This window comes from Marmota flaviventris, chromosome 5, assembly GCF_047511675.1.
Source record: "Marmota flaviventris isolate mMarFla1 chromosome 5, mMarFla1.hap1, whole genome shotgun sequence".
NCBI classification, from domain to species: Eukaryota; Metazoa; Chordata; class Mammalia; order Rodentia; family Sciuridae; genus Marmota; species Marmota flaviventris.
Genome location: NC_092502.1, coordinates 48975858 through 48990420, shown reverse-complemented (window position 1 = coordinate 48990420; position 14563 = coordinate 48975858).

Sequence of the window (14563 nt, the reverse complement as noted above, 5' to 3'; positions counted from 1 at the left end):
GAAGAGCATCTGTGCTGGTTCCATAGTTTAGTTATTGTGTTCAATAAACATTGATTTGGCTGTGTCCCTGTAGTATGCTGTTTTTAAGTCCTTTGGATATAGACCAAGGAAAGGGATAGCTGGATCAAATGGTGGTTCCATTCCCAGTTATCCAAGGAATCTCCAAACTTCTTTCCATATTGGCTGTACCATTTTGCAGTCCTACCAGCAATGTATGAGTGTGCTTTTTTCCCCACATCCTTGTCAACACTTACTGTTATTCGTATTCTTAATAACCACCATTCTGACTGAAGTGAGATGAAAACTTAGTTTTGATTGTATTTCTCTAATTACTAGAGATATTGAACATTTTTTCATATATTTGTTGATTGATTGTATATCACCTTCTGAGAAGTGTCTGTTCAGTTCCTTGGACCATTTATTGATTGAGTTATTTTTTTTTTTTTTTGGTGTTAGCCTTTTGAGTACTTTATATACCCTAGAGATAAGAGCTCTATCTGATGTTCAAGTGGTAAAAATTTGCTTCCAAGCTGTATGTTCTCTATTCACCTCACTGAACATTTCTTTTGCTGAGAAGAAGCTATTGAGTTTGAATTTGTCCCACTTATTAATTCTTGATTTTAATTCTTACACTATAGGAGTATTATTAAGGAAGTAAGGGCCTACTCGACTATGATGGAAGTTGGGCCTACTTTTTTTTTTCTATGAGATGCAGGGTCTCTGGTTTAATTCCTAGGTCCTTGATCCACTTTGAGTTGAGTTTTGTGCCTGGTGAGAAATAGAGGTTTCATTTCATTTTGTTGCATATGGATTTCCAGTTTCCCCAGAACCTTTTGTTGAAGAGGCTATCTTTTCTCCAATATAGCCTCTAAAATAAGAGCATTTGTCTAAAATAAGATAACTTTAATTTTATGAGTTAGTCTCTGTGTCCTCTATTCTGTTCCATTGGTCTACAAGTCTATTTTGGTGCCAATACAATGCTGTTTTGTTACTATTACTCTGTAGTATAATTTAAGGTCTGGTATCATGATGCCACATACTTCACTCTTCTTGCTAAGGATTGCTTTAGCTATTCTGGGTCTTCTATTTTTCCAGATGAATTTAATGACTGCTTTTTCTATTTCTATGAGGAAAGTCATTGGAATTTTGATTGGAATTGTATTAAATCTGCATAATGCCTTTGGTAGTATGGTCATTTTGACAATATTAATTCTGCTTATCCAAGAAAGGAGATCTTTCCAGCTGCTGAGGTCTTCTTTAATTTCTTTCTTTAGCATTCTGTAGTTTTCAGTGTAGAGGTCTTTTACCTTTTTTGTTAGGTTTATTCCCAAATATTTTCTCTTTTTTGAGGCTATTGTAAATGGGGTAGTTTTCCTCGTTTCCCTTTCAGAAGATGTGTCACTGATGTACAGAAATGCCTTTTATTTATGGGTGTTGATTTTTATATTCTGCTACTTTCATGAATTCGTTTACTAGTACTAGAAGTTTTCTGGTAGAATTTTTGGGGTCTTCTAGATATAGAATCATGTCATAGGCAAATAGTGCTAATTTGAGTTCTTGTTTTTCTATCTGTATCCCTATAATTTCTTTTGGGGTCTGTCTAATTGCTCTGGCAAGTGTTTCAAGAACTATGTTAAATAGAAATGATGAAATGGGCATCCCTGTCTTGTTCCAGTTTTTAGTGGGAATGCTTTCAATTTGTCTCCATTTAGAATGATGTTCACCTGGGGTTTTGCATAGATAGCTTTTACAATGTTGAGATATGTTCCTGTTATCCCTAGCTTTCTAGCATTTTGAACATGAAGCATTGCTGTATTTTGTCAAATGCCCTTTCTGAATCTATTGAGATGATCATATGGTTCTTATCTTTAAGTCTATTGATGCAATGAATTACATTTATTGATTTTTGTATGTTGAACCAACTTTGCATCTCTGGGATGAACCCCACTCGATCGTGGTGAACTATCTTTTTCATATGTTTTATATTCAATATGCCAGAATTTTATTGAGAATTTTTTCATCTATGTTCATTAGAGATATTGGTCTGAAGTTGTCTTTCTTTAATGTGTCATTGCCTGGTTTTGGAATCAGGGTGATACTGGCCTCATAGAATGAGTTTGGAAGTGCTGCCTCTTTTTCTATTTCCTGAAATAAATTGAAGAGTATTAGTATTAGTTCTCTTTAAAGGTCTTGTGGAACTCAACTGTGTATCCATCCAATCCTAGGCTTTACTTGATTGGTAGGATTCTGATGGGGTCTTCTATTTCACTGCTTGATATGGATCTGTTTAAATTGTGTATAACATCCTGATTCAATTGGGGCAAATAATATGACTCTAGAAATTTGTTGATACCTTTGGTATTTTCTATTTTATTGAAGTACAAGTTTTCAAAATAATATAATTCTCTCCTGTATTTCTGTAGTATCTATTGTGATATTTTCTTTATCATCACGTACGTTAGTAATTTGAGTTTTCTCTCTCCTTCTCTTCGTTAGCATAGGTGACGGTTTGTCAATTTTATTTATTTTTTCAAAGAATAAACTTTCTGTTTTGTCAATTTTTTTCAATTGTTTCAAATTCATTAATTTGAACTATGCTCTTAATTATTTCCTGTCTTCTGCTTTTGGTGTTGATTTGTTCTTCTTTTTCTAGGGCTTTGAGATGTAATGTTAATCATTTATTTGTTCACTTTTTTTTCTTTTATGGAATGAACTCCATACAATATACTTTCCTATTAGAAATGCTTTCATAATGTACCAGAGATTCCAATATGTTGTATCTCTGTTCTCATTCACCTCTAAAAAACTTTTAAACTCCTCCTTGATGTCTACTGTAACACATTGTTCATTCAGTAGCATATTATTTAGTCTCCAAGTGTTGGAGTGGATTTTGTTTCTTATTTTATCATTGATTTCTAATTTCATTCCATTATGATATGATAGAATGCAGGGTAGTATCTCTACTTTTTTATATTGCTAAAAGTTGCTTTGTGGCATAGTATATGGTCTATTTTAGAGAAGGATCCATATGCTACTGAGAAGAAAGTATATTCTCTCATTGAAGGATGGAATATTCTGTATATGTCAGTTGTCTAAGTTATTCATTATATTATTGAGTTCTATAGTTTGTTCAGCTTTTGTTAGGAAGATCTATCTAGTGATGAAAGAAGTGTGTTAAAGTCACCCACAATTATTTTATTGTAGTCTATTTGACTCTTGAACGTCAGAAAAGTTTGTTTGATCAATGTACATGCTCCATTGTTTCGGGCATATATATTTATAATTGTTAAGTTTTGTTGGTGTATGGTTCCCTTGAGCGGTATGTAGTGTTCTTCTTTATCCTTTTTGACTGACTTTAGTTTGAAGTCTGCTTTACTTGATATGAGGATAGAAACCCCTGCTTGCTTCCGCAGTCCATATGAGTGGTATGATTTTTTCCCAACCCTTCACCTTCATTCTGTGGATGTCTTTTTCTATGAGGTGAGTCTCTTGGAGGCAGCATATTGTTGGACCTTTTTTTTTTTTTTTTTATCCAATCTGCTAGTCTATGTCTTTTGATTGGTGAGTTTAGGGCATTAACATTCAGGGTTATTATTGAAACATGATTTGTATTCCCAGCCATTTTTATTTTTGGTATTTAACATGACTTGGTTTCTCCTCTGATTAGATTTTCCTTTAGTGTAATCCCTCCCTCTACTGATTTTCATCATTGTTTTTCATTTTCTCTTCATGAAGTATTTTGCTGAGGATGTTCTGTAGTGCAGGCTTTCTAGTTGTGAATTCTTGTAACTTTGGTTTATCATGGAAGGTTTTCATTTCCTCATCAAATCTAAAGCTTAGTTTTGCTGGATATAAGATTCTTGGCTGGCATCCATTTTCTTTTAGAGCTTGGTATATGTTTTTCCACGATCTCATGGCTTTGAGAGACTAGGTTGAAAAATCTGCTGAGATACGAATTGGTCTCCCCCTATATATGATCTGATTCCTCTCTCTTGCAACTTTTAATATTCTATCAATATTCTGTATGCTAGACATTTTCATTATAATGTGCTTTGGTGTAGATCTGTTGTAATTTTGTACATTTGGTGTCCTGTAAGCCTCTTGTATTTGGTTTTCCAATTCGTTCTTCATGCCTGGGAAATTTTCTGATATTATCTCATTGAAAAGATTGTGCATTCTTTTGGTTTGAAACTCTGTGCCTTCCTCTATCCCAATAACTCTTATATTTGGTCTTTTGATACTGTCCCATATTCTTGGATGTTCTGTTCATGTTTTCTAAGTATCTTCACTGTGTGATCAACTTTATTTTCCAGACTGTATACTTTGTCTTCATTATCTGACTTTTTTTCTTCCAAGTGATCTAGTCTGTTGCTTATGCTTTCTTTTGAGTTTTTTATTTGATAAATTGTATCCTTCATTTCAAGGATTTCTGACTGTTTTTTTTTTTTTTCAGGGTCTCTATCTCTCTCGAAGTAATCTTTCTCTACCTGTGTTTGCCCTCTTATCTGATTAATTTTTGCTTGTATTTGCTCATTTAGGTCATTCTTTAATTCACAGATCATTTTAATTATGAACCTTCTTAACTCCTTCTCTGACATTTCATCAACTTTGCTGTCGGTGGGTTCTGTTATTACAGTGTCCTGGATTGTTTGGGGCAGTTTCCTCCCTTGTTTTTTATGTTGTCTATGTGTCTTCCTTTCTTGCAGTATGGATCTGAGATATTACAGTTTCTTCCCTATATTTTTGTAACCTGTGCAGATTGTCTGTACCTCACTTTGATATTGGGCTTCCGGACCCTGCTGGTGTCCCTTAATGAATGCTACTTCATCCTGGATCTGGGTCCTGCATAAGTTGGAGTGGGTGGATCTGGGCCGCTGGGCTTGACCTCAAGTAGTAGTCTGTTGGTCAGAAGGGGCAGTCCTGTGCCAGAGGCTAAGCTCTGGCGGGTGTCTGCCTTGCAGGTGGAGGGGTAAACTGGGCCTACTGAGAGCCTGTGTCCTGTGCGGGGCTGGTGTGGGTGGATCTGGGCCACCGGGCTTGACCATCCATGGTACTCTCCAGGTTGGAAGGGCTAAATTTTTTCTTTTAACATATTAAATTGCCCATTAAATAACCTTGGATTAACAATGAAATATTTCAATGAAACAGCTAAATAAGTATAATTTATTTGTTTCTTCCACAGCAATGAAAAACCCTTCAACTATGATCCTTGAAGTCTATTGGAGAGAGATACAAACAAAAAATCTTGAAATAGCCAGACAGAGTGGCTCAGGCCAGCAGCTTGGGAGGCTGAGGTAGGAGGATCAAAAGTTCAAGGTCAGCCTCAGCAATTCAGCAAGTCCAGACGCAATTTAATCAGATGCTGTCTCAAAATATATGCCTGGCTCAGAACCACCCCACGGATCCGCATGGGACCCCAGGTCCAGGCTCTGGCCTAGGACCACACTGAGGACATGCAGACCCCCACCGGACCATAGCCCTGGCCTAAGACCATCTCAATGGCCTGGGTGAGAGCCAAGGATAAGTTCTAGTGAAAAGCCAGCATCTACCTCAGAGCAAAGCCTGTCCAAGGAAGGGGACGTGACCCTTGTCCTTGGAAAGACCCACAGAGCACTCCTAGGCACATACCCACCCTGCTGAGTTTATCTAAAAATAACCAGAGAGATCTGTGAGCCAGGTGTCCCTGACTCAGTCAGGCTAGGTAGAGACCCATAGCAACCCCCTAGCAGCCACCAATCAGCATAAGACAGGGAAATACCTGGGATGCCAGATGACCTTCCCAGTAGTTTATGGTGGTTGATAACATGTTGGGAAACCATGTAGTTCAGCAGTACTCCCCCTCATGGCTTAAACCAATCAGTTCAAATGAATCCCCCTCTTGTAGTAACCAATCACCCTTACTCAACTTGTTCCCACCAGTGGATGTGCTAATCATGTTTTAGAGTTGTTTTATGATTTTCCAGCGGTGTGTGATGATTTGCTAAGAGAGGCTATGATGTATGTGAAGTCCCTGCCTTCCCCAAAGAGTGTATAAAACTGCTGCAAAACTTGGGCTCAGGGCCTCTCAGCGTCACCAGTTGCTGTGTGCGCACAGAGGACCGAACTAGCTCACAATAAACACCTCTTTGCTGCTTATATCAATCATGGTCTCTGGTGGTCTTTTGGGGGTCCCGAATTCAAGCATAAAACTAGGCCTAGGACCACCGACCAGCAGACCCACCCTGAAATCCAAGCCTAGGTCCAGGTCTGCCTCACGTACTCAAGCAAAGGACAAGGTTAGTCCCAGGACCGCCCAGCTAACTGACAGACCCACACTGGAACCCAGATCCTGGTCCTGGTCCAGGACCACAAACACCCACCAGCAGACCCACAACGAAACCTAGGCCTACTCCACTTCCATCTTGGGATCTGCAGCCATTGCTGTAGCCCTCCCCACACAGTAACTTCCATCTTGGGACAACAGATATAGCCAGGAGGCTGCATCTTGGGACAGGCAGCCCAAAACCATTGTAAGGCCCACCCTTTCAGCCTCATCTCTCTGAAAGTGGTTGCACCCATATTGGGACACCTGTGGGGACCCACTCTGAATGATTCGTGCCTTCCATCCTAGAGCAGAGGCTTTGACCAGTCAGTACATCTTGTAGCCACCTGGACATTGCCTGATCCAGGAAGTTGAGGATGTGTCTTCAGACTTAGGCATGTTGCCCCATGGCCCCTTGGGTCGAATTACACTCACCTGTCCTTTATAACCCTGCCCCTTCTGGCCTTTTTTGGATGGAACTTTCTAAGAATAAGGGTCCCCCCAATAAAAGCCCACTTCGGAACATGCTTGCTCTCTCTCGCCAGCCTCTTGTGACTTTCTCTTGCTCTCCCATTTGGGGAGCCTGAGGCCAGGAGCGGAGAAGCCGTCCTGAAGCTTGTTTAAAGGTAAAGTGTGTGTCTGTGTTTTATTTGGTGTCCCTGGAAATTCACTTGAGAGACCTTAAGTTCAGCTGCCCATGCAGTTCAGGGGCAGCAGACACCCCCACTGCTATCTTGAGTTATCTCTGCCACCACCATCTTTAGTTGCAGCAGCATTTATCATGGGACACCAGCTAGAGTCTACAAGCCAAACACCAAGCTGAAGTACAGGTAATCTTCAGGGACACTATAAGATTATAGGGTAGAGGGGCTAGGAATATACTTTAGTTGGTAGAATGCTTGCCTCGCATGGACAAGGCCCTGGGTTCAATCCCAAGCACCACCAAAAAATAAATAAAATGAAGATTATATGGTAGAAACGTTAATACCTCAGATCCGCACTGCAAGAAAGGAACACACATAGACAGCATGAAAGAACAAGAGAGGAAAGTGCTCCAAACAAACCAAGATGCCACAATAATAGAATACATAGACAGCACAGTTGATGAAATGTCAGAGAAGGAGTTCAGACTGTACATAATTAAATGATCGGGGCTGGAGTTGTGGCTCAGTGGTAGCGCGCTCGCCTAGCAAGTGTGAGACCCTGGGTTTGCTCCTCAGCACCACATATAAATAAAAGTATTGTATGCAACTACAAATAAAAAATAAAATGATAAAAAATAAAATTATCTATGAATTAAATAATGAGCTATGTGAGCAAATACAGGCAAAAATTTATCACTCCAACAAAGAGATAAGGAAGCTAATACAGGCAACCATTGATCATACCAAGACAGAGATAAGGGAGCAAATACAGGTAGCAAAAGACTACTTTAAGAAAAAGAGATTCAAGGGCTGGGGATGTGGCTAAGGCGGTAACTTGCCGACTTGGCATGTGCAGGGCGTTGGGTTTGATCCTCAGCACCACATAAAAATAAAGATGTTGTGTCCACCGAAAACTGAAAAATAAACATTAAAGAATTCTCTCTTTCTCTCTCTCTCTCCTCTCTCTCTCTCTCTCTCTCTCTCTCTTTAAAAAGAAAAAAGAAAAAGAGATTCAAGAAAGAAAGATTTTTGGAAAAAAAAACAGAAATCCTTGAAATGAAGGAAACAATAAATGAGATAAAAAAAAAAAAAAAACTCAATAGAAAGCATCACCAACATACTAGATCACTTGGAAGACAGAATGTCAGATAATAAAGATAAAATAAAAATCTTGAAAATAAATTTGATCACACAGTGAAGATAGTAAGAAACCATGAACAAAACATTGAAGAATTATGGAATAACATCAGAAGACCAAATCTAATATTTTTGGGGATAGAAGAAGGCATATAGATTCAAACCAAAGAAATGCATAATCTGTTCAATGAGATAATGTCAGAAAATTTCCCAAGCATGAAGAATGTATTAGAAAATCAAATACAAGAGGCTTACAGGACACCAAATGTACAAAATTACAACAGATCCACACCAAGTCACGTTATAATGAAAATGCCTAATAGATAGAACAAGGAGAGAATTTTAAAAGACAAAACAGAAGGAAATCAGATCACAAATAAGGGGAAGCCAATTAGATTCTCTGCAGATTTTTCAACCCAGACCCTGAAAGCTAGAAGATGCTAGAACACCATTTACCAAGCTCTGAAAGAATATAGATGTCAACCAAGAATCTTATATCCAGTAAAATTAAGCTTTAGATTTGATGATGAAATAAAAACCTTCCATGATAAACAAAAGTTAAAAGAATTTATAACTAGAAAGTCTGCACTACAAAATATTCCATGAGGAGGAAATGAAAAACAATGAAAACCAGCAAAGGGAGGTGTTACACTAAATGAAAAACCAATCAATGAGAAACCAAGCAGGGCCCAGTGGCACACATTTGTCATCTCAGCATCATGGAAGGTTGAGGCAGGAAGATCACAAGTTCAAAGCCAGCCTTAGCAATGGCAAGGCACTAATCAACTCAGTGAGACACAGTCTCTAAATAAGATACAAAATAGGATTGTTGATTTTGCAATGGTCGAGTGCACCTGAATTCAATCACCACTACCAAAAAAAAAAACCCACAAAAAAAAACCCAAAAAACAAAACCCAACTCAAGTTAAATACAAAAAATAAAGAAAAGTGACTAAGAATACTAATAACCCTGAATTTTAATGCCATAAACTCACCAATCAAAAGACAGAGACTGGCAGATTGGATTAAAAAAAAAAAAAAGACCCAACAATATACTGCTTCCAAGAGACTCATAATTTGCGCCATAGGAAAAGACATCCACAGACCGAAGGTGAAAGGTTGGGAAAAAACATACCACTCACATAAACTGCAGAAACAAGCAGGTGTTTCCATTTTCATATCAAATAAAGTAGACTTCAAGCCAAAGTTGATCAAAAGGGATAAAGAAGGACATTTCATATTGTTAAAGGGAACCATACACCAACAAGACATAACAATTATAAATATATAATGGAGCGTCTATATTCATCAAACAAACTCTTCACAAGTTCAAGAGTCAAATAGACCACAACATAATAATTCTGGGTGACTTTAACACACCTCTTTCACTGCTGGATAGATCTTCCAAACGAAAGCTAAACAAAGAAAATACAGAACTCAATTATACAACCAATAACTTAAACTTAACTGATATATATAGAATATTTCATCCTTCAATGAACAAATACACTTTCTTCTCAGCAGCACATGGATTCTTCTCTAAAATAGACCAAAAATTATGCCAAAAAGCAATTCTTTTAAAAAAATATATTTATTTTTTAGTTGTAGTTGGACACAACATCTTCATTTCATTTGTTCATTTTTATGTGAGGTTGAGGATCAAACTCAGGACCTTGAGTGTGCTAGGCGAGCGCTCTACCACTGAGCCACAACCTCAGGCTCACAAAGCAACTCTTAGCAAATACAACAACAACAACAAAAAAAAAACAAACAGAGATACTGTACCCTGCATCCTATCAGATCTTAATGGAATAAAATTAGAAATCAATGATAAAATAAAAAATGGAAGCTACTCCAACACCTGCAGACTAAATAATATGCTATTGAATGAACAATGGGTTGAAAAAGACATCAGATAGAAGATTTAAAAATTCTTAAATGTAAATGAGAATACAGATACAATGTATTGAATCTCTGGGACACTATGAAGGCAGTACTAAGAAAAAAGTTTATTGCATGGAGTTCATTCCTTAAAAGAAGAAAAAGTCAACAAATAATATCTGAACACCCTAGAAAAAGAAGAACAAATCAACACCAAAAGCAATAGAAGATAGGAAATAATTAAAATTACAGCTGAAATCAATAAAATTGAAACAAAAGAAACAATTGAAAAAAATTGACAGAACAAAAAGTTGATTCTTTGAAAAAATCAATAAAATTGATAGACCCTTAGCCATGTTGACGAAGAGAAGGAGAGAGAAGACTCAGATTACTAACATCTATGGAGAAACAGGAAATATCACAACAAACACAACAGAAATACAGAAGATAATTAGAAACTATTTTGAAACTTTGTACTCCAATAAAATAGAAAATATCAATGGCATCGACAAATTTCTAGGGTCATATGATTTGCCCAAACTGAATGAGGATGATATACACAAGTTACACAAATCAATTTTAAGCAATGAAATAGAAGATGCCATCAGAAGCCTACCAACCACAAAAAGCTCTGGACCAGACGGATACAGTTCTACAAGACCTTCAAAGAAGAACTAATACCAATACTCCTCAAATTATTTCATGAAATATAAAAAGGGGTAACACTTACAAACTAATTCTATGAGGCTAATATCAATCTGATTCTAAAACCAGACAAATACACATCAAAAAAAGAAAAATTCAGACCAATATCTCTAATGGACATAGATGCAATAATTCTCAATAAAATTTTGGCAAATCAAATATAAAAACATATTAAAAAGATCGTGCACCTTGATCAAATGGGCTTCATCCCAGAGATGCAAGGTAGGTTCAACATACAGAAATCGATAAATGTAATTCATCACATCAATAGACTTACAGATAAGAACCATATGATCATCTCAATAGATTCAGAAAAAGCTTTCGACAAAATACAGTACCCCTTCATGTTCAAAACACTAGAAAAACTAAGGATAACAGGAACACATCTCAACATTGTAAATGCTATCTATGCTACGTCCCAGGTCAACATTATTCTAAATGGAGACAAATTGAAAGCATTCCCTCTAAAAACTGGAACAAGACAGGGATGCCCTCTTTCACTATATATATGTGTGTGTGTGTGTGTGTATTCTACTTTGTTATATGGGACAGCAGAATGCATCTCAATTCATAGTTCACATACAGAGCACAATTTTTCATGTCTGGTTGTACACAAAATAGAGTGCCACCATTTGTGTCTTCATACATGTACTTAAGGTAATGATATCCATCTCATTCCAGTGTCTTACCTACTTCCCTTGCCCCCTTTCTTCCTTTCCTTCCCCTTTGTCCTATCTAAAGTTTCCTCTCATGCTTCCCACCCTCCATCATCATCCTCATATCAGAGAAAATATTTGGCATTTGTTTTATGGGGATCACCACTTCTATTTATCATAGTTCTATAAACTCTAGCCAGAGGAATTAGACAGATGAAAGAAATTAAAGGGATATAGATAGGAAAAGAAGAACTCAAACTATTTCTATTTTCCAATGACATGATTCTAAACCTAGAGGATCCAAAAAATTCCACCAGAAAACTTCTAGAATTAATAAATGAATTCATGAAAATAGCAGGATATAAAATCAACACCCATAAACCAAAGGCATTTCTGAACATCAGTGATAAATCCTCTGAAAGAGAAATGAGGGAAACTACCCCATTTACAATAGCCTCAAAAAATAGACAAATAAAATATTTGGGAACCAACTTAGTGAAAGACCTCTACAATGAAAACTACAGAAAGGTAAAGAAAGAAATTAAAGAAGATCTTAGAAAATGAAAATATCTCCTTTGTTCTTGGATAGGTGGAATTAATATTGTCAAAATGACCATATTAAGGAGAGTACTATTTAATGTAATCCCAATCAAATGCCAATGGGATTCCTCATAGAAATAGAAAAAGCAGTCATGAAATTTATCTGGAAAAATAAGAGATCCAGAATTAGCTAAAGCAATCCTTAGCAAGAAAAGTGAAGCAGGTAGCATCACAATACCAGACCTTAAACAATATTACAGAGTAATAGTAACTAAAACAGTATGGTATTGCAACAAAAATAGACTTGTAGACCAATGATACAGAATAGAAGACACAGAGACAAACCCACACAAATATATTTATCTCATACTAAACAAATGCTCCAAAAACATATATTGGAGAAAAGGTAGTTTCTTCAACAAATGGTGCTGGGAAAACTGAAAATCCATATGCAGCAAAATAAAATTAATCCCCTGTTCCTCATTATGCACTAAACTCAACTCAAAGTGGATCAAGGACCTAGGAATTAAACCAGAGATGCTGCACCTAGTAAAAGAAAAAGTAGGCCCAATCTCCTTCATGTCAGATTAGGTCCTGACTTCATTAATAATACTTCTATATCACAAGAAATAAAATAAAAAATCAATACATGGGATCGATTTCAAACTGAAAAGCTTCTTCCCAACAAAATAAACACTCAGTGATGTAAATAGAAAGCCTAAAGAACAGGAACAATTATTTACCATGCGCACATCATTAGAGTACTAATCTCTAGGGTATATAAAGAACTCAAACATCTTAACACCAAAATAAACCCAAGTAACCCAGTCAATAAATGGGCCAAGGTACTGAACAGATAATTCTCAGGAGATAATATACAATTAATCAACAAATATATAAAAAAGTTCAACATCTCTAGCAATTAGAGAAATGCAAATCAAAACTATTATAAGATTTCATCTCACTCCAGTCAGAAAGGCAGCTATTAAGAATACAAACAACAATAAGTGTCGGCAAGGAGGTGGGGCAAAAAGCACCCTCATACATTGCTGGTGGGAGTGCAAAATGGTGCAGCCAATATGGAAAGAAGTATGGCGATTCCTTGGAAAACTGGGACTAGAACCACCATTTCACCCTGCTATACCACTCTTCAGTTTATAACCAAAGGACTTAAAAACAGCATACTACATGGATGCAGTCACATCAATATTTATAGCAGCACAATTCACAATAGCTAAACTGTAGAAGCAACCTAAATGCCCTTCAATAGATGAATGGATAAAGAAAATGTGGTATGGGCTGGGGAGGTGGCTCAAGCGGTAGTGCACTCGCTTGGCGTGCGTGCGGCCCGGATTCAATCCTCAGCACCACATACAAACAAAGATGTTGTTTCTGCCGAAAACTAAAAAATAAATATTAAAAAAAAAATTTTCTCTCTCTCTCTCTCTCTCTCTCTCTCTCTTTAAAAAAGAAAATGTGGTATATATATATATATATATATATATATATATATATATATATATATATATATATACACACACACAATGGAATATTACTCAACAATAGAAGAGAACAAAATTATGGTCTTTGTAGATAAATGGATAGAGTTGTAGAATATTATGCTAAGTGAAATAAGCCAATCCCAAAAAAACCAAAGGCCAAATGTTCTCTCTGATATGTGGATGCTCATCCATTATGGGGATGGGGGAAAGCATAGGAGTAATAGAGGAACTTTGAATACCTCAAAGGGGAGTGAGGGGAAGGGGGAGGGCATGGGGGTATTAAAGATGGTGGACATCATTACCTAAGTACATATATGAAAACACTAATGGTGTGACTCTTCATTGTGAACAACCAGAGACATGAAAAATTCTGCTCTATATGTGTACTATAAATTGAAATGCATTCTGCTGTCATGTATAAGAAATTAGTGTAAATAAATAAATTTTAAAAATAAATAAATATATATATAAAATAATAAAAAAGGGCCAAGTGCTCCTGGGTTCAATCCCTGTTACCAAAAACAAAACAAAACAAAACTTTTGACATATAAATAAAATACTCTACGCAGACTCATCTTATGCAATCATCATCATCCAGTATCCTAACCAAGCTACACTTAACAGTTTAAGCTGAGGGGCAATATGGTAAAGTGACTAGAGTATGAATTGAGGAGTCAGGATAAAATGCTAATTTTATCTCTGTCACTAAACCCAAGCGATTTTGGAAAAAAACATCTTAACTCCTTAGGCACTCAGTTTTCCTATATTTATAGTGAGGAATTTGGGCCAAAACTGTCGCCCCATGGACCATATCTGTTTTGCTTTTTGGTTTTATATAGCCTCCAAACTAAGAATGGATTTTCACACTTTTAAATCATCAAAAAGGATCAATATAAGAGGTTATGGTTTGTATCTGAAATGTTCTCAAAGTCTTGTGTTGAAGGCTTAGTCCCCAGTGCAGTAATGTTCAGAGGTGTTTTGCAAAGTAATTGGATCATGAGAACTCTATCCTCAATAATAAACATTTAATTCATTGATGGAATCATAATTGAGTGGACATCTGGGAGGTGGTGGAAACTGTGGGCTTTAGAACCTAGTTGAAGGACTGGGGATGTGGCTCAAGCGGTGGCGTGCTCGCCTGGCAGGCGTGCGGCCCAGGTACGATCCTCAGCACCACATACAAACAAAGATGTTGTG